The sequence below is a fragment of the Silene latifolia genome, chromosome 6 (assembly GCF_048544455.1).
Source record: "Silene latifolia isolate original U9 population chromosome 6, ASM4854445v1, whole genome shotgun sequence".
Taxonomy (NCBI): Eukaryota; Viridiplantae; Streptophyta; class Magnoliopsida; order Caryophyllales; family Caryophyllaceae; genus Silene; species Silene latifolia.
The window spans coordinates 97,453,418-97,464,426 of NC_133531.1; the positions used below are offsets into that span (position 1 = coordinate 97,453,418).

Genomic DNA, 11,009 nt, shown 5'->3' on the forward strand with positions numbered 1-11,009 from the left:
GTAGATAAATTATAGGGTCTTAAATTATATGTATATAATATAAATGCATGTTTCTCATCTGCACAACTTCAAGTAACATGGAGTATTTGCGTCGTCTTAACTTTCATGGATTTTAATTGCATCGTTCTAGATCATTGCATTTTTTAAAGACCTTTTATGGTAGTATATATACATGTATGTTACTTGCAGCATCTTTTATCTTCTCATCTCAAATGTGGTCAACTTATTGTTGCTTAGGCTGTTATCATCCTTTTTATTCTCTCTTTATTCAGTCAATTACGTAATTCTTACTTAAACGGCTTTGCGTACTTTCCCAGTGACATTTGCACCATAAAAGGTGAAAATTATGTAGCTGATAGAAGATTAGGAGTTTAATGCATCTTATCTGTTTTGGGTGAACATAAATATGAGTACTGCTATAACTTTCATCCCTCCTTTTCAATCATGGTATTAAATCACAGTATAGTTGGAAAATTATTAAGGTATATCGAACTTTTATATTGTGAATATTTTTATTGTCTAGATAGGTCGGATATAGAATAAGATCCCGCCTCTACTACCAGCATAAGGTTAGGATTGTGGCGTAAAATCGAATCGTAGCATTTATGATTCAAGTCTACTGTTATCATTTCAAGCATTGAATAAATATTTTTCGTACAAAAGTGAACCGTCTCACAATACACTATAATTTGTGGTCCTGTGAATATGCAAGTAATGGTTACATATAAGGGTGTTGAAAATTGGCTTATACCTACAGAGAAGATCAAAAATAGATACTTGTTGTGCTTTTCACTTTTTCGTTTTGATAAACATCAGTAGCTAGTTAGATTTATTCGTGGTATAAATGTCACCGAGTTGTTTAATCCTCCTTGAGATCATGTCTCACTGCTCTTTTAATAGTTGACCTTTTTCGATATGTATAAATCTATGCATATCAGAATAGCAGAACAAGATGATACTTCTATGTGTTATAACAGTGTTTTCTAAGAAGCCGAAATATAGCTTTATTTGTGTTAGAGAAGACTGATTGCTTTAATGGGAGTTGGGTGAAGAAGTGGGAGAACAAGTAAAAAGTTTAAAAGAGAAAAGAAAAAGAGAGGTAGGTTGAACCTTTTGAGCATTAAAAATCCGACCTATCTACGCATACCTTTGTTAGTATTGACTATGGAAATCATTGCTTAGATATAGTACTAATACTATTGCTTCAAAGGTATGTAAATCTTGTTGTGAATGCTAATTGTGTTGGTAAATGCTTTTGTGGCTAAGCTAATAAGATGACTAGAATGATGACTGTACCATTGTGGGGCATAATGAGTAGGGTATCTACAGTAATTACTCATTTTGCAAATCTCATTATGGGTTTTATTTTAGTGTCCTCGGCAATGGTTTGGGGAGCGTATTATGCGGATATTATGTTTGCCGATATATGTTGGACCTTATCAAAGCAAGATATGTTAATATCACCCCAAATGTATGTTCTTTTCCTTATTATTTCAGCCATTTTTCATCTCTTTGAATTTCTCATTTTCATCATAGTAATTATTTTATTTTACATGTCGTATATAGTGTATTAACTTAAATTTTTGGTGTCTTATGTATGTAGTTCATGTTAACCGCCCCACCATCATATACGGTTGAGCAAATTGACGAGGTGCGAAATATTTGGGCTGAATTCACACTCAATTTCAAACCCTAAAGTAATGTTGGATGAAGACCATGTTGGCAGCTTCTTCTTGGCGTTTAATTATTTTTGCACTTTAGGCAACTAAGTGATGAGGAATGAAGGATTTTTATTTATGTTTTGTACTTATTTTCGATATTTGTAGCCTTTAGGCTCTTAAAGACATGATAAGAGTTGGTATAATTTTACAAGGATTTGTCTTGTGAATTCAAATTAAATATGAATGTTCAGGTTCTTGCTGCGTAAAACTTGCTTGAGTATATGAATTGCAGGTATAATTTATATGCGCTATCCGATTCAAACGTGTAGGGATACGAAAAAATCGTAAATATTAAAAAAAAATTTCAGAATCAAAGAGACCGGTTACATGTTAAACCTGTTCTATTTGAAAATATAAAATAAAGGCGCCAAATTCAAATATCAGAAACAAAGAGAACGGTTACATGTTAAACCTGTTCTCTTTGAAAATAGGCGCCAAATTTAAAAATTAGAATCCAAATATAGCAGCTTTATCAAAGACAACGATTCTCAATAGAAACCGTTCTCCTTGATAAATCAATGAGCACGGGTAAGTAATGCAACCGTTCTGGTTGTTATTACAAAGAGAACGGGTTGACTTCGTACCAACCGTTCTCTTACATAAAAGAGAACGCTTGGCCACAGGACAGTTCAAACAGGCTTCAAGAACGGTGTTTAACCGTTCTCTTTGAGCAAAATTGTAGTAGTGATTATATATATTTGCCAGCTGGTCAACGTTAATCGGTAATGATTGACTGACTAGAGTTTGACATTACTGTCGTGTGACGGCGGTGATCAGCTGATCCCTTTAGGTCACACCTATAGGATGATGCCCAAATAGATAAACTATTTATTTATATGAGATATAGTATAATTAGTATCTTGTATATATAGATGATACCGTCGTTTAGTATCAAAGTTAAATTTATATTCCAAACAACTACTATAGCTAGTGGCAGTCAGGGTCGAACCACAGATAGGCGATGCAATTAATAGTTGTCTAATTTTAGTCTAAGGTAACAGTTCGGGGGGGGGGGGGGGGGAAATTTGATTTGAATGATCTATAACTAAAGGCAATAAAATTAAAAGTAAACTAAGCAAATAAATGAGCTATTAAAAAAAATGGACGAAATCAAATATTAAAAGGATGCTAAGATGGTCGGTTCACTGTAGTTTCGACGGCAGTATCCTAAGTAAGTCTGAAATAATCACGTAAGACGGGAAAATAAAAAGTCCTCTCGGTCCATTCTTAACAGGTAGCATCTTTCGATCTAGCTACGGATCCCTAAATATCACTAGTACTGACTCTCGCCCTGAAAAGTGATTCTTAAAAGCCTAAATTTTACCTATTTTTCGATCTTAGTATAATTTAGTCGTTTCAATTGGTAGTCTAATTCCCTCCCCTATCTTTCGATCTAATGGGTCGGTCAATTACTAAGTATTCAACTAGTCGCGTGCACTCGATTCGTCAAATCAAGCAATTTAATCAATTAAAACGGAGCTGATCTCACGTGAGCCGGTCGATCGACCAGGTGTGTCAGTCGATCGACCATGACGCGACTCAGGTCTACAAAATCTACGCCGCCTACACTACAGGTCCCCTACATCTTAGCACGAAGGGTTTAGCTACTCATACTAGAAATAATAACAGAAACAAAATTTAAGATGGAAACAACACGATTCATAACTAAATTAAATGAACAATAAAATCGCATAAAGAAAGAGTTAGGGTTTAGGGATTCTAACTAGTCAATTCTAATCTATAAAGAAGGAATAGAACTTAGAGCAAGAATTACCAGAAATAAAGAAGGCAAGAAAAAGCGAATCTGAATGCAAAAGAAGAACTTTATTTAGAACTAATACAAACTGTAAACTAGGTATGTAAATCTGAATCCCAATATGAATGAATGACCAAAAGAGTAGAAGGGGTTACGTTATATAGGAATGTCACGTAACTCTTATTCCTAAAACCTAATTACAATTGGGCTTCTTACTCTCGTCTTTTAATTTGCGCGTCAGTCTCGTGGTGTGGTCGATCGACCACTGGGTCCAGTCGATCGACTGCACTCTTTCCTGCAATAAACTGTTCAGCATTCTGACAGTCTATAGACCATGTAGGTCATTCTATAGACCACTGTAGCTGGTAATCCGCTTCTGAAACTCTCGCAAATCTATCTTTCAGGCCTTGATACGCGCACCAAGTTTGCTTCTCGAGTCACTACTTCATGTCAAATAATATGCCAAGTACTCGGGGACGGATTTGGCTCATTTTCCGCTGGTTTCTTCACATTTCTGCAATATTACACAAAAAACACGAAAGTAGACGGAAAAAGCGAATATAGTAGCATAAACTACATAATTGAGCTCTGAAATGCGTGTAAAAGAGGGTGTAAAACATCATATTTTAGACACGCATCAAACTTCCCCAAACCAAACCCTTGCTTGTCCCCAAGCAAGAACTAGACTCGATCTTAAAACCTAGTGGAACGAGTTCAATCTCAGAGCGAAATGCAACTATAAAGCCTAAACCAGTTTAATGCAACAACTAACAATCAATTAGCGAAATGAATCATGCAAACGAGTTATGTAGTCGTTAAAAACGGCTAAACTTTAAACTATAGAGACTTATCATATTGGACTCTCGCGGGTCGCTCATATCACACAATGAATACAGGTGAGTATATGTAAAGATAGAAAGCAGTAAATGTAATGACTCTCACCTAACTACGACCTATAAGAACATGCCTGCAGTCTAACATGAAAAGGATCTCTACAACCGTACATATGCATTCCAACCAAAAAAATGACCATGACACATGCCGAGGTAAATATGGATATGTGAGGTAATGGGTAGGAAGGGGCTAAGATAAATTTGGATATGAGGAGTTAAATCCAAGCTAGTAACTACAGATCCAAATTACGGGAACATCCCAACTTCAAACTCAAGATCAATCGATACAAAACGGTGCCAATTAGAAGCACAAATCTCACAATTTCCACAATTAGTCAACTCCCCATAAGATACAAATACAACATGGGAGCAAAAATCGCCATTTAATAAAGACTTTGAATTATGCGATTTTGATTTTTTCCTTTCTTTCTTGCAGTGCACGGTCGAACTTGCTTTTCATTTTTTCTCTTTTTTTTTTCAATTCTATTTTTTCTTTCTTTCTTTCCTCCTTTCCAACATTCCACCAACCTTCTCATAAAGGGCAATATAACCAAAATGCATTAAACACATTCCCACAACTACCAATACTAGCTCAGATAAGGTAGGCTAAATATAGTATGTAGCTTATGGGACAAAAGGCAATTTGGCTATGTGAGGTTTATGGGTAAAAAGAGAAAAGGGGACCTCTACCACATGTGTAAACAAACCACAAACCGAATGCATACAGGTATTAAGTAGACCAAGTTCATGCTCATGCAAATTAATGTAACATGCCTTATAAGGAGTAACTACTCACATCCTAAATGAACTGGTCATGAATGTCACCAGTTATAAGCTCTAAACCTCAGAAAATGATGTAGTTTGCCAAAAATCTAAATCAAGTCTCAAGATTCAGCGAATAAATTAACGAAAACTCGTAGACTATGCATATTTGATTCTACTAATAACATGTCAATTAAGCACGACTTAGGCATAAACAAATGAAAATGCAATGTCATCATTGAAATACTACCGTTCCGACTCGACCTATATGCTAAAATAAACGTGAAATTTTTTGAATTTTCGAAATTTTGTCAATTTCAATTTTTTTTTTTTGGATTTTCTGTATATAAGAGGAAATTAAACAACAATGCAAGACAAAAATGTAACCGTGAATGCAAAACAGAATGAGTGCAACGCAAAAGCCTTCCCCAAACCAAATCACACAATGGCCTCATTGTGCGAAATCATATAAGAAAGATAAGCAAAGGAAATTGGGGTTTTGCGATAAATAACTAAACAAGACATAAAAGAAGGACTCGGAAACTCACAAGACTTTAAGCGCAGCAGGAAACCTCCCCAAACCAGCGTGAGCTAGGAGGTTTCAGTAGCCAGCAGTGCTACCATAGGTACCTTAAAAGAAACAAAAGTACCGCGCGTAATTCCGAGAAAGCAATTTACGAAACGCAAAATAAGAAAACAGAAGAAAACAGAAATGAATCGGAGAATAAAGTGGAGAAAAGATTCCCTCAACTCCGCAAATCGACCAAACACAAAAGAAATAAGGCGGTCGTTACTAATGTGACAAGAAGGGCGGTCGATCGACCATACCGGCCAGTCGATCGACCAGGGTGACAGGAACAGAAGACCCTGGAGTCGCGGCACAGTCGTTGACCATACAAGCCAGTCGATCGACTAGGGTGACAGGAACAGAAGCCCCTGGAGTCGCGGCACAGTCGATCGACCATACAAGCCACCGATCGATCGGCGTGATACCCGCTTTGTAAGTTTCTGATTTCTTCGAATTAGCTCAATAAATTGAGCTTATATGGTCTATGAACCTGCAAATACACATAATAACGCGCCCAAAATTGCGCAAAACCCAAAGTAATAGTCTAAAGTCTTTAAATCCTAAGCAAACTTATTAAAGCGAAGTCTCACGCACACCAAAGCAATAAAAAGTCTAACAAAAGCAATAAAATGTTTTTAAAAAGTCTTAATCAACTAATAGTTGATCGAGAATGGCCACGGAATGGCCCACTTACTCGGCTTCTGGCTACAAGAGGTAGCCTCTACAGTACTCATCTCCTCAGCGGTGCCCCTAACAACTCCAATATCCGCAGAACTCAACGGATCAACAGCTCTAACCTCTTCCCAATCAATGACCTCGTCTGGCTCGTCAAAATCCAAATCGGACTCCGTCACCTTGACTGGCTCCTCATCAGTGCCATATTTAAGATATCCTAGACCGCCTCTTTGAACGATTGGCTCCTTCACAGCTGGAGCAATGAACGACTCTTCCTTCCCCAAACCAGCTCCTACAACAGTCAAAATAGAAAGATCTTCCTCCAATTTGCTCCCAACCTGGGGCGGAGGTGTTATAGCAGGATTAGGCATAGGGGCAGGCATGTCAGGCAACACAACATAAGATTTAACTATATTGCAAGTTACTGGGTACATAGCATCGTTCTTCTTATAGGTCTGGGCAAAAACAATGGACTGCTTTCCCACCTTAAAGGTCAATGTCCCTGAGCTAACATCTATAACTGCACCAGCAGTGTGCAGAAATGGTCTACCCAAAATGATAGGAATGTGAGCATCCTCGGGTATATCTAGCACAACGAAGTCAACTGGGAAAAAGAACTTTCCTATTTGCACAGGAATGTTCTCTAAGACTCCTATAGGCTGGACCGCAGAACGATCAACCATTTGTACTGTCATGTTAGTAACTGCAAACTTGGTCAATCTCAATTTCTTAGCAAGACTCAAGGGCATAACGCTAATACTGGCCCCTAGGTCACACAATGCCTTCTCAATAGAAAAGGTGCCAATATTACATGGGACTGAAAAACTACCTGGGTCTTCTAGCTTACGAGGTGCAGTATGAGTCAAATAGGAACATGACTCTCCAGTTAGTGCGATAGATTGCACAATATCAAGTGACTTCTTTTTAGACAACAGCTACTTCATAAATTTCATATAGGCAGGCACTTGATTAACTAATTCTAGGAAAGGAACTTGCACATTTAAACTACGAATAACATTTTCAAACTTGTTAAACGATACGTGTTCCTTTGTCGGCACCAATCTCTCTGGATAAGGGGCTGTAAGAAGCAACTTAGCCCTCTCCTCTTGGTCTCTCATACCGGCATCAGTGGACTTAGGCTGAAATCCACTACTTTGTCCTTGTTGTAGCTCGAACCTTCTTCAGACCGTCTCAGGAATGAACCATTAACCGTCGTAAGGTCGTACTTTGGAACCGAAACTGACCCATCAGCATTTGGATCTTGCCTCGATAATTTCGGAGTTGTCGTACCCCAAAATAAGTAGTCCCTCAAGTTATCTGGCATTGGAGGAGGAAAAGGTTCACGATCAGACGCATCTTCAGTCGATTGACCATGTAGGTCGGGCCGATCGATCGCTTCCGCAGACTCGAAACTTCATCATTTTAATCGGTCGATCGACCAGTTATGTTAGTCGATCGACTGATGTACCTGCTGGTCGTCTTTTTCTTGCTACTGTTCATTCCATCCTTTTTCTTACTCAGTTCCGCCCCATCTTTTCCAGTAACATCTTCGACCATAGCGGGCCCATCAAGGGTAGACCCACTCCTCAAAGTAATTGCATTTAGAGTCTCTTTTTGATCCGGCTGCGACGGTAAATGCCCCGGAGCTCTAGTTGCACTTTTGCTTGCCAATTGGGCAATTTGACTCTCCAACATTTTTGTAGAAGTCTCTCTAGCTAGAGACTCCTTTTGCAGCAAACCCGACAAATTCTGAACCATGTTTTTCAATTCAGAAATATCAGAACCTTGAAATTGCTGCTGCTGAGGCACATAGGGAGGCTTTTGATATTGCTGCTGCTTATGAGGGGGTACATAATTCTGCTGCTGCTGCGGTGGTGGACCCGGATTAAGGACATTCTGGTTTGTCCACCTCAAATTGGGGTGGACATTAGAGGGATCGGGATAAGTACCAGTCTGCCTAAAGTGTTGAAAGGCAGCACATGTTTCATTCGAACTAGTACAAAACTCCGAAACATGTCCCTCTCCTCCACATCTTTTGCATGTAAAGGGACCGTCTGAAACTGCATTAACTTTATATATCCAACCTTTTTAGGATCCCCCAAAATCTAGCTTGTCAAATCTTGCATTAAGGGCCTCTATTGCAGCTACAGCAGGAGATTCAGCTGATCTTCTCTGATTTCCTCTAGAATTCCCATGCTCAGCTTTATGGGTGGCCATATCTTCAATAATCTTCCACCCCTTAGTTTCTCCAACATTCTCCTGGAATCTGCCATTAGCTGCAGCATCCAGGATAGCCCTCTGATCATCATAAAGCCCATTATAGAATTGATTACACAGGCACCATTGTTCGAACCCATGGTGCGGAATAGATCGCACCAGCCTCTTGAAACGGACCCATGCCTCATGAAAATCTTTATCAGGACCTTGTTTAAAGCTTGTGATCTGAGCTCTAATCACATTGGTCTTAGATGCAGAGAAATATTTCTTATAAAATGCTAGGGCCAGCGAATTCCAATAAGTAATCCCATTGGCAGCTCGATCCAGATCTCGGTACCACTCCCTAGCAGCACCACGGAGCGAGAATATGAACATCGTCTCTTTTATCTGGTCTTGGGTCACACCTGCTGGTGGGGGTATGGAACAACAGTAGTCAATGATTATCTCCATATGTTTAGCTGCATCTTCATTCGCAGCTCCCCCAAATTGGTTTCTCTCAACTAAGTTGATGTAGGACGGTTTTGCTTCGAATTTTCTTTCCGTCCCGGCTGGCAACGCGAATCCCTTATAGAGATTCTCAGCTTTTGGCTCGAGTGATCGGCTATACTTGCTTCTTCACCATCTCTGGAGATGTAACAGTCTCAGCTGAAAAAGTAGAAATAGGAGACGAAGGTGGATCCTCCTCAAATAACTCGTTCTCGTAGTAACTGGACAGAGTACTCAGCTCTTCCTCTGTCGGCAATACTCTAGATGACCGTCTCAACTCACGCAAAGTCCTTTCGATCTCAGGATCTAACGGTAGTAATTCACCACCCTGTGACCTGCGCATAAGAGGAAACTACAAGTAGAATATGAGAATAGTTTAAGGAACAGATGTCCCTTAAACTAAGAGAAAGACTAAAATAAAAACAATTAAAAATTAAACATTTGCATCCCCGGCAACGGCGCCAAAATTTGATACCGTCGTTTAGTATCAAAGTTAAATTTATATTCCAAACTACTACTATAGCTAGTGGCAGTCAGGGTCGAACCACAGAGAGGCGATGCAATTAATAGTTGTCTAATTTCGGTCTAAGGTAACGATTCGGGGGGGGAATTTGATTTGAACGATCTATAACTAAAGGCAATAAAATTAAAAGTAAACTAAGCAAATAAATGAGCTATTAAAAAAAATGGACGAAATCAAATATTAAAAGGATGCTAAGATGGTCGGTTCACTGTAGTTTCGACGACAGTATCCTAAGTAAGTCTGAAATAATCACGTCAGACGGGAAAATAAGAAGTCCTCTCGGTCTATTCTTAACAGCTAGCATCTTTCGATCTAGCTACGGGTCCCTAAATATCACTAGTACCGACTCTCGCCCTGAAAAGTGATTCTTAAAAGCCTAAATTTTACCTATCTTTCGATCTTAGTTTAATTTAGTCGTTTCAATTGGTAGTCTAATTCCCTCCCCTATCTTTCGATCTAATGGGTCGGTCAATTACTAAGTATTCAACTAGTCGCGTGCACTCGATTCGTCAAATCAAGCAATTTAATCAATTAAAACGGAGCTGATCTCACGTGAGCCGGTCGATCGACCTGGTGTGTCAGTCGATCGAGCATGACGCGACTCAGGTCTACGAAATCTACGCCGCCTACACTACAGGTCCCCTACATCTTAGCACGAAGGGTTTAGCTACTCATACTAGAAATAATAACAGAAACAAAATTTAAGATGGAAACAACACGATTCATAACTAAATTAAATGAACAATAAAATCGCATAAAGAAAGAGTTAGGGTTTAGGGATTCTAACTAGTCAATTCTAATCTATAAAGAAGGAATAGAACTTAGAGCAAGAATTACCAGAAATAAAGAAGGCAAGAAAAAGCGAATCTGAATGCAAAAGAAGAACTTTATTTAGAACTAATACAAACTGTAAACTAGGTATGTAAATCTGAATCCCAATATGAATGAATGACCAAAAGAGTAGGAAGGGGTTACGTTATATAGGAATGTCACGTAACTCTTATTCCTAAAACCTAATTACAACTGGGCTTCTAACTCTCGTCTTTTAATTTGCGCGTCAGTCTCGTGGTGTGGTCGATCGACCACTGGGACCAGTCGATCGACTGCACTCTTTCCTGCAGTAAACTGTTCAACATTCTGACAGTCTATAGACCATGTAGGTCAGTCTATAGACCACTGTAGCTGGTAATCCGCTTCTGAAACTCTCGCAAATCTATCTTTCAGGCCTTGATACGTGCACCAAGTTCGCTTCTCGAGTCACTACTTCATGTCAAATAATATGCCAAGTACTCGGGGACGGATTTGGCTCATTTTCCGCTGGATTCTTCACATTTCTGCAATATTACACAAAAAAACACGAAAGTAGACAGAAAAAGGGAATATAGTAGCATAAACTACATAATTGAGC

General features: G+C 38.9%; 1 long non-coding RNA gene across 1 annotated transcript; it reads left to right on the forward strand.

The window, feature by feature from the left end:
- Window positions 1–1,390: 1,390 nt before the first annotated feature.
- LOC141658875 (uncharacterized) lies at window positions 1,391–1,915 on the forward strand. The gene is made up of 2 exons (XR_012549494.1): window positions 1,391–1,471; window positions 1,604–1,915. It is a non-coding gene; the product is annotated as an uncharacterized LOC141658875 (long non-coding RNA).
- The last annotated feature ends 9,094 nt before the right edge of the window (window positions 1,916–11,009 follow it).